At 43.0% G+C, this 9,453-nt stretch overlaps 1 long non-coding RNA gene across 2 annotated transcripts; it reads left to right on the plus strand.

The window, feature by feature from the left end:
- The first annotated feature begins 718 nt into the window (after positions 1-718).
- Positions 719-8,699, plus strand: LOC132207967 (uncharacterized). 2 transcript variants are annotated; one of them, XR_009444047.1, is made up of 3 exons: positions 719-822; positions 958-1,001; positions 1,776-8,699. It is a non-coding gene; the product is annotated as an uncharacterized LOC132207967 (long non-coding RNA). The 2 variants fall into 2 exon arrangements; XR_009444046.1 differs by having other exon boundaries at positions 774-1,001; positions 1,776-1,917; positions 5,825-8,699.
- The last annotated feature ends 754 nt before the right edge of the window (positions 8,700-9,453 follow it).

Below are 9,453 nucleotides of genomic sequence, written 5' to 3' on the forward strand. Positions count from 1 at the left end.
TCCTGCCCAGAATCATTTTGCCAATCCACTCTTCCACATCCCTGGAACTTTGCAGGGGCCTATAAAAAACTCCCAGCAGTGCGACCTCTCCTCTCCTGTTTCTGCTCTCAGCCCATACCACCTCATCAAAAGTTCTTTCAGCCACCGTTGTACTGTCCTTGGCTAACAAAGCCACACCTCACCCTCTTTTACCATCTTCCCTGACCTTAATGAAAGATCTAAACCCTGGAACTTGCAACATCCATTCCTGACCCTGCTCTATCCAAGTCTCTGAAACAGCCAAAACATCGAGGAAAATGACAGAGTAAAAGTTTCCATAAAATACAAGCTGTTTTGCCGTACATTAGGAGAATCAGGAATGGCCCTTTTTTTCCCCATCTCGGGATGAACCCTCACCATCACTCACAGAGGTAATGAACAGCAGGAAAAATCTTCACCACTGACTACCTGCACTCACCTATCACCTTCCCACCTACCTTCCCCAGCCCCCACTCTGTTTATGTTTCAGTTCCCGTCCCCTCCCCCATTTCTGAAGAAGGGTCCTGAACCATCAACTTTCCTGCTCCTCTGATGGTGCCTGGCTCGCTGTGTTCCTCCAGCTCCACACTGTGTCATCTGTGACTCCAACACCTGCAGCTATTGCTATCTCCCTGTGAGCGATGTCAGCTTTGGTTCAATCGGAGCACGGGGCGGGGCCAATGGCAGCGGCCTACCCTCCAGCCAATCAGAGCGAGTGAGATGTTTGTCTGTGTGAAAATCATGTGATCGCCTCTGTCCGCGGGCGCAATATCTCTGCGAATGAGGGTTAGCTGCTTGCCGAAGGTACAGTACACGGGATAAAAAGGAAAGCTGCAAAAAAACGGGAGGGAAATACTTTCGGTATTGACTGAGAGGCTTTATTAGCCGTTGATGCATGTCAGAAAACAAATTTTAACATGCCGGTCCCGTGTTTTGCAGCAAACGGAAAAACTGCTACGGACCTGAGGCTGCGATAGGCAGAGGTAATTGCCACCATCTTTATTAGGGGCAGTGATCTTCGGGACTCATGCCGGATCGCCATATTTATAGGTGGCAACCTGTAGTGGAACGCAAGCGCAGCCTTTCTTGCTTGGGAGGGGAGATTAGGACAAGAGAAATGTTTGTTTTTGTTTTTGTTTTTGTTTTTCTGGACTTCTTTCCCAGACTGAGACACGGCGTGTATTTCCTGGGAAGGACCTTTGACGCTGGCGGAGTACTGGCTTCAGGCAGTATAAATTGCTGCAAGTTATACGTTAGATATTTAATGGAGGAGAAATGTCGAAAACGTGTTCAGAACTGCATGTTCAAAAACAAAGTTGCTGGAAAAGCTCAGTAGGTTTGGTAGCATCTGTGAAAGGAAAAAAAATAACGTTTCGGATCCGCTAATCCTTGCTTAGAACTTCATGTTACCTGTTGCACTCTCACTGTAGGAAGTCCTGCTTTAAATATTATGATCTATTAAAGCATATCCGTTTGCCCAGTATTCATATGATTGGGATCAAATCACTGAAAGTGCTCTGAGTCCCCTTGTGCTCCCTGGTCAAATTTATTAATGTCTGACTTCCTCAGTCTCTAATAATGGGTGTATTTTACCTCTGCATCTTTCTGTGTGGGGGAGCAGGGTGCTTTTAAGAGGAGGATTTATACATAACTAACAGAAACCAAGAGAAATGTTTGCCTTTTCCAGACAATCTTGTGTTTTCTGGATTTCTGTCCAGGCCTGACCGTTATTTGTCTCTTGTGGATTTGCTTTACAGGATATTTATTGAGAATAATTTGCAGACCAGGATCCCAATGCAAGTTCTCCATTAAGCGGAGTGATCAGGATCTGAGTATCATTGACACTTAACAGTGAAAGGAAAGAGGTTTAACCATTCTATGCGTGGGAGAATACTCCTGGTAAGTTTGTAACTTGAAAGCAGGATATTCAAATTTTTGGTTTGATCACCTCTGGGATAAGTGTTCAGTTCTATACCCTGCAGCTGAGAAAGGAGATATTGGCCTGAGAGGGGTAGATTTGTCCAAACAACACCTCGTCTCTTTGAAAGAACTGTCATATTTAGTCCCATTCGCCCACTTCATGATTTTAGTCTATACATTTTTCATTCTTGAATACCTGCAAACTTCCTTTTAAAATTCCTGATGGGCACAAATTCCAGCACCCCTCCAGGTGGAATCTTCCATTTCCTGACAACTCCATTGATCCTGAAACTGCTGAAGTCTGTGTTGATTCCTGAGGTTTATAAATTATTGCATTTAACGTGAAGATGCTGTTCCCTGAGCTTCCATTGAGCTGCATTGAAACAGTATGGGAGGCTGAGATCAGAGTGGGTGTGAGCAGACAATGAAAATGAAAAGGCTGCACTGTGAGTGCTGCTTGGCTAAATGAGAGTGCTTTGGAGTTGGGTGAAACAGAAAGTGAAACTGAAAGATTGAGTGTGATGCTCAGTCTCAGTTTGGGCAGTTCAGAAAGTCTCTCAGTCCTAATGGAAACAGCCAATTGATATTTGATATCGTAAAGAATTTTCTTACAGTTTTTAAAGTATATATTAGCTTAAATAAAGTTAGGGGCTTTAGGTTTATAATAGTAATGTTTGAAATGAAGGGGGAGGACCTAGCTTAATTAAATTCTTTTTAAGGCAGAAACTGGCTTAATCTGGAGAGAAGTCATAACAGAAGACATCACATCTGTGGTGTGCTCCTCTTGCACAATAGAACATAGGCTCTTGATGTTGTGTCGACCTGTGAAACCACACTGAAGCCCATTTAACCCACACTATTCCATTATCATCCATATGTTTATCCAAAGACCACTTAAATGCCCTTAAACTTGGCGAGTCTACTACTGTTGCAGGCAGGGCATTGCACGCCCTTATTACCCTGAGTAAAGAACCTACCTCTGACATCTGTCCGATATCTATGACCCGTCAATCTAAAGCTATATCCCCTCGTGCTAGCCAGCTCCATCTGAGGAAAAAGGATCTCAGTGCCCACCCTATCTAATCCTCATATCATCTTGTATGTCTCTATTAGGTCACCTCTGAACCTTCTTCTCTCTGACGAAAACAGCCTAAAGTCCCTCAACCTTTCCTCATAAGACCTTCCCTCGATACCAGGCAACATTCTGGTAAATCTCCTGTGCACCCTTTCCAATGCTTGCACATCCTTCGTGCAATGCGGTGACCAGAACTCCGAGTGCGGCCGCACCAGAGTTTCGTACCGCTGCAATATGACCTCATGGTTCTGAAACGCAATCCCTCTATCAATAAAAACGAACACATTGTACACCTTCTTAACAACCCTATCAACTTGTGGACACTTTCAGGGATCTATGTACATGGACACCGAGATCTCTTTGCTCATCCACACTATCAAGAATCTTACCATTAGCCCAGTACTCTGTATTCCTGTTACTCCTTCCAATGTGAATCACCTCACAGTTTTCCGCATTAAACTCTGGGACATTACCAGTGTCCCTATTGGCTATTTGTGCAGGAAGTGTGTCCATCTGCAGCTACTGGTTAACTGCTTTTCAGAGCTTGAGCTGTGGGTGCAGTCAGTATGGAGCATCCATGGTAACTGAGAAGGTTGTGGTCGCATTCTCAACAGACTGGTCACGCAGCAGGTGAAGATTACACAGACAGCAAGAGAATGGGTGACTATCAGACAAGTAAAAGGCTCAGAAAGGAAGTGCTAGAGTCATCTCCCTCAAATAGATATACTGTTTTGGGTACTGTTCGGTTGGGGGGTTGGGGGTGGGGGAGAGAGGTGGGGGATGTTGGGGTGGCCACTCGGGAAGCAGCATCAGTCAGGTTCATGGCACTCGGAGTAACTCCGCTGCATAGAAGGGGAGGGAAACGATAAATATGACTGTAGAGACAGGGGATTCAATAGTAAGGGATAGAGAGAGACATGAATCCAGGATGGTATGTTGCCTCCCTGGTGCCAGGATTAGCAATGACATGGAGCAGCTTCAGGACATTCTGGAGTGGGAGGATGAACATCCGATTGTACCAGTGACATAGGAAAACCAAGGGAGGAGGACCTGAAAGCTGAAGATAGGAAGTTAAGAGATACACTAAAATACGAGATCTCAAATATAGTATTGTCAAGCTTACACCCAGTGCCACATTGTTGTCGGGAGAAGTTTGTGTTGTGTTCAGTTGTACGAGTGACCTTTATTCAGAGCTCTGTTACCACATGTGTGGGAGAGGCCAGAGTCCACTCCAAACCTGGCTTTCACATGAGGCCTAATTCCCCTCTTAAATACAGCTCAGATTGGAAGAGTGGACAATGACATTCAGACTTTCCCTGGCTGATTGTGATATTTTTATTCCATTCGCTAGATGTTATTTACATGCAATATTGTTGTCATTGTTAGCCACACACCCCAAATCAATATACCCAATCCAGTAAGCAAACCACTTTCCTAGGATGGTGACGGCGAGTACGAGGGGGCATAGCTTTAAATTGAGGGGTGAAAGATATAGGACAGATGCCAGAGGTAGTTTCTTTACTCAGAGAGTAGTAAGGGAATGGAACGCTTTGCCTGCAACGCTAGTAGATTTGCCAACTTTAGGTACATTTAGGGTGTCATTGGATAAGCATATGGACGTACATGGAATAGTGTAGGTTAGACGGGCTTGAGATCGGTATGACAGGTCGGCAAAACATCAAGGGCCGAAGGGCCTGTACTGTGCTGTAATGTTCTATGTCCTATGTTCAAACAATCGTGGACAACACTATGTTCAGTCCTAAACCCTTCTATAATCTCCTGAGGTTAGCTCGAAAACTACTTCGTCTGTCTTTGGGACCTTACAATGCTTTGGCAGTTATATTCCTCCTCAGACATTTGCCAGCTGCACCACATTTTTTTGCCAAAAACCAAAATAGTAGCTTATCACTAAGAACTTTTCCAAATTCTCTACTAACTGTAGTGTGGATTGTTAGGAATTGTGATAAAGTCTTTTAAACTCAACTCTGATATAAAGTAACTACAATTTTGTAATACAGTTGACAAATTGTGGAAAAATCCCTCTGTCACTTCAGCTTAAAAGATCAAACAGTGTTTCTGACTTGCTGCTGCAGTTTACAACCCCAACAATTTGTATGCTGCAAATGATTTTTAAAGTGAAGTTTCATTTTCTACTCTAAGCGCTTTCCATTATTACTTTCTTGTTTTAATAAAGAGCATCTATTCAAACTCCACCGAGGGTGAAATTCAGTCACTTTAGAACTTTACCAAGCTGTTAAACAGAACTTGTTTAGATTTCACAAATAACTAAGGCACTAACCATATCTTCACTTTGGATTTTGTAATCTATCTTTGTCACTCTTCCGTTGATCTTTGGATGTAAGAATTTGTTCAAATTATCCGTATCTACATTTCAATTGTTTTATCTCTCTGCAGCCCTGACTTCTCTCTTTATAATCTTCCTTTGCCCCTTCCTATGTTGTTGGTCTTTTAGAGGTTGTGTTTACACCGTTTATTGCTTTGCCTTCCATAATGATGCAGTGAGCTGCTTTTATTGCTGACAAACATTTGCTCAAGGAATTTAGCTAACCGTTTCACGTTAATTGGTTGTTTGCATTTCTGGTTACAATTACCTAAACAGTTCAGAATGCTGTAGGATCAGACTTTTGCTTCTACTTTTCATTAAGTAACAAACTTGTGATTGTGGCTGAACCGGGCCTTTAAACACTGCCTCTTGTTAAAATGCTTATGTGTTTTGAACTGCCTGTTAACAGAAACCCAAGTAAATTCCCTAATGTTCCTTCTCAACAGGACTCTTTTATATCCCCACAGGACCTTTCGTGATCTAATCCCGTAACAGTGTGAGCTGCTACAATGCACATGCTAGTAAAAGCATAAGAGGACAGATGAGATGAGTGCATGGCTGGAGCTATAACTTAAAAAGATTTGGATTCCTGAGGCATTGAGACTGTTTGTTTGTTTCTGGGGAAGGTGGGACATGCACAAGCTTGAACAATTGTCCTGGGCAGAGCTGGGACAGATATTCTTGTTGATGCTTTTGCTAGTTCCACTGGTGAGGATTTAAACTCGTATGACAGGGGAATGGGAACCAAAGTATACCTTTAGCAGTAAAAGACTCAAATCAGCAAATGGGACGTGAAATTAGTTCATGATGTTGTCGGTGGCTGAAAGATTAAAAGAAAGAAGGATTAATCAAGATCAAATCTCTTTTCATACATCAGTCCTGTGATCCCAGGAATTGGTCTGGTGAACCTTCTTTGCGATCATTCAGTAGCCAGACCATCCTTCCTTTGGAAAGGAGAACAAAGGTGCACACTACTGCAGGTGTGGTCTCACCAAGGCCCTTATAGAAAGACATCCCTCCTCCTGTACTCGAATCCTGTCACAATGAAGGCCGAAATATCATTTGCATTCTTCACTACTTGCTGCTGCCTGTTTCCTAAAAGAGAATAGGAGAGAAACACGGAACTAAATGGGGTCAGACAGTCGGGTACAATTGTTGAACACACTGTCCCCATTGTATCGGTGCTGGCCATCAAGCACCTATTTAAGCTAGGCCCGTTTTCTGGCACTCGGTGTGTAACCTATATTATGGTGCAGTGGATGATCATCTCAACACTTCTTCAAGATTGCAATGGTTCCTGCATCTATTAACATTTCAGATGCTGCCAGATCTACTGTGTATCTCCATCTTTTTCTGTTTTTATTCCAGATTTCGGGTATTTTGCTGTGTATTCTTAGTCCTTCAGAAGCATCAGAGGGTATGGGGAGAAAACAGGAATTGGATTCATTTTCAGATGTATAAAATGCCTGCCCTTCATGTCTGTCCAAACTCTATCTCTTTTTGTAGTTTTGGGCAAACGCTGACTGTTTCCTTTCCCTGAAGGACATTAAATGAACCAGTTCAGTTTTACTGATAATCCAGCAGTGCCCCTCAGTGTTGCATCCACAATTGACCAGATTAATTTCTGAGTTTCACAATCTTTGTGTGTGTTCTTCTGGTTTCTCTCTCTCTCTCTCTCTCTACTTTTCTTTTTTTTCTTCAGTTTGAAATTTTGATTGCATTCAGAGAAATCAAACAAAACCACATCCAGATCTGACACTCAATCTGTTTGTCATAACCTAATTATCTCAGGATTTTGAACATTAAAGGAAGAAGCACTGTTCACACCAGGGAGAAATGCGTATTGTCTGTGTGTCGAAGAGTCTTTGAAGATTCATCTGAAATGCCCAAACACCAGCGCAGTCACACTTGGGAGAGACTGTGGAAATGTGGGGATTGTGGGAAGGGATTTATTTACCCATCCCAGCTGGAAATGCACCAACGCAGTCACACTGGGGAGAAACCGTTCATTTGCTCTGATTGTGGGCTGGGATTCACTCAGTCAAGCAACCTGCTGAAACACCGAGTTCACAGTGGGGAGAGACTGTTCACATGTTCCGAGTATGGGAAGGGATTTGCTCGCTCACTCAACCAACCTGCTGAGACACCAGCGAGTTCACTCTGGGGACAGACCATTCACTTGTTCTATGTGTGGAAAGGGATTCACTCAATCATCCCAACTGTTAACACACCAGCAAGTTCACCACAACCACATTTGAAGGATTTTGCCCTTAAATCAAGGAATGAACTTTGATCTTTGGGCTGTTTGTACTGGTGTCATTAGTCCCTGCTCAAAACTTGATCTTCTCTTGGGAAATAAGGTAGGGCAGGTGACTGAGGGGTCAGCAGGGGCGAGAATATTTTGGGGCCTATGATTGTATCTCTATTAGTTTTAAAATAATTATGGAAAAGGATAGACTTTGGTCTAAGAGTCAAAGTTTTAAATGAGACTAAGGCCAATTTTGACACTACTATGCTCCTTAAAAGCACAGTAAGACCGCCTATGTGTGGGAATGCACGAGTTGGGTGAGATACAAAAAAGTATTTTACATCAGTATTTACTGTGATCAAGGATACAAAAGCTAAAGAACTTAGAGAAATGAATGTGTATCTTGAAAAGTTCCATGTTGTGGAGGAGGTGGTGCTGGATGCCTTACAGACCATAAAGGTGGATAAATCCCCAGGACCTCTTCAGGTGTATTCTCGAACTTTGCGGGAAGCTAGGCTTGCAATTGGGCCCCTTGCTCAGATATTTGCACCATTGACAGTCATAGGTGAGCTGTTACACTGGAGGTTGGCTAATCTGGTGCCATTGTTTAAGAAAGGTGGTAACAGAAAACCAGGGAACAATAAACTTTTGGTGAGCCTGACGTCAGCTGTGGGTAAGTTGTTGGAGGGAATTCTGAGGGATAGGATTTACATATATTTGGAAAGCGTGGACTGAATGGGGAATAGTCGACATGGCTTTGTCCATAGGAAATTATGTCTTACTAACTTGATTGAGTTTTTTTGAAGAAGTTAGAAACAAGATTGATGGCAGAGCGGTGGATGTTTTCGATATTCCGCATGGTCGACTGATTAACAAGGTTAGATCACATGGAATCCAGGGAGAGCTGGCCATTTGGAAAGGCGTTTGACCTGCAGTATGCTGCAAGGATTGGTACTTAGTAGCTATAACTCGTACATTCACATCCAAATCATCTTTATAAATGACAAAATGGAGTGGACCCAGCTCTGATCCTTGCAGCACACCACTGGTCACAGGCCTCCAGTCTACAAAGCAACCCTCCACCAGCACTCCGTCTTCTATCTTCAAGTCAGATCTGTTTCCAAATGACTGGTTCTCTCTGTATTCCATGTGATCTGACCTTGCTCATCAGTCTACCATGAGGAACCTTGTCAAACGCCTTAGTGACATCCATATAGAATACATCCACCTCTTTGCGCTATTCAATCCTCTTTGTTCCTCCATCAAAAAAAAATCAAGTCAGTGAGACATGATTTCCTACACACACAGCCATGTTGATTATCCCTAATCAGTCCCTCCCTTTCCAAATATTTCAAGTACTATCCCTCAGGATTCCTAGAACGACTTTCCCACCACTAATATCAGGCTCACTGGCCTATAGTTCCCTGGCTTTTCCTTACCACCTTTCTTAAATAGTGGCACCACATTAGCCAACTTCTGGTCCCTCACCTGTGGATATCGATGACACAAATATCTCAGCAAGGGGCCCAGCAATCACTTGCCTAGCTTCCCTCCGAGTTCTCGGATACGCCTGATCAGGTCCCAGGAATTTATCCGCTTTTATGCGTTTAAAGCATCACTACCTCTGTAATATGGATAATTTTCACGATGTTGCTATTTATTTCCCCACAGTCTATATCTTCCATATCCTTTTCTGTAGTAAATACTGATGCATAATACTTGTTTTATTATATTCCCCATTTCTTGCAATTCCACACATAGGAGGCATTGCTGCTTTTTAAGGGGCCCTATCTCCCCATAGTTATCCTTTTTGTTCTTAATCTATTTGTAGAATCCCACTGGATTTTC

Source organism: Stegostoma tigrinum, unplaced genomic scaffold (assembly GCF_030684315.1).
Source record: "Stegostoma tigrinum isolate sSteTig4 unplaced genomic scaffold, sSteTig4.hap1 scaffold_233, whole genome shotgun sequence".
NCBI classification, from domain to species: domain Eukaryota; kingdom Metazoa; phylum Chordata; class Chondrichthyes; order Orectolobiformes; family Stegostomatidae; genus Stegostoma; species Stegostoma tigrinum.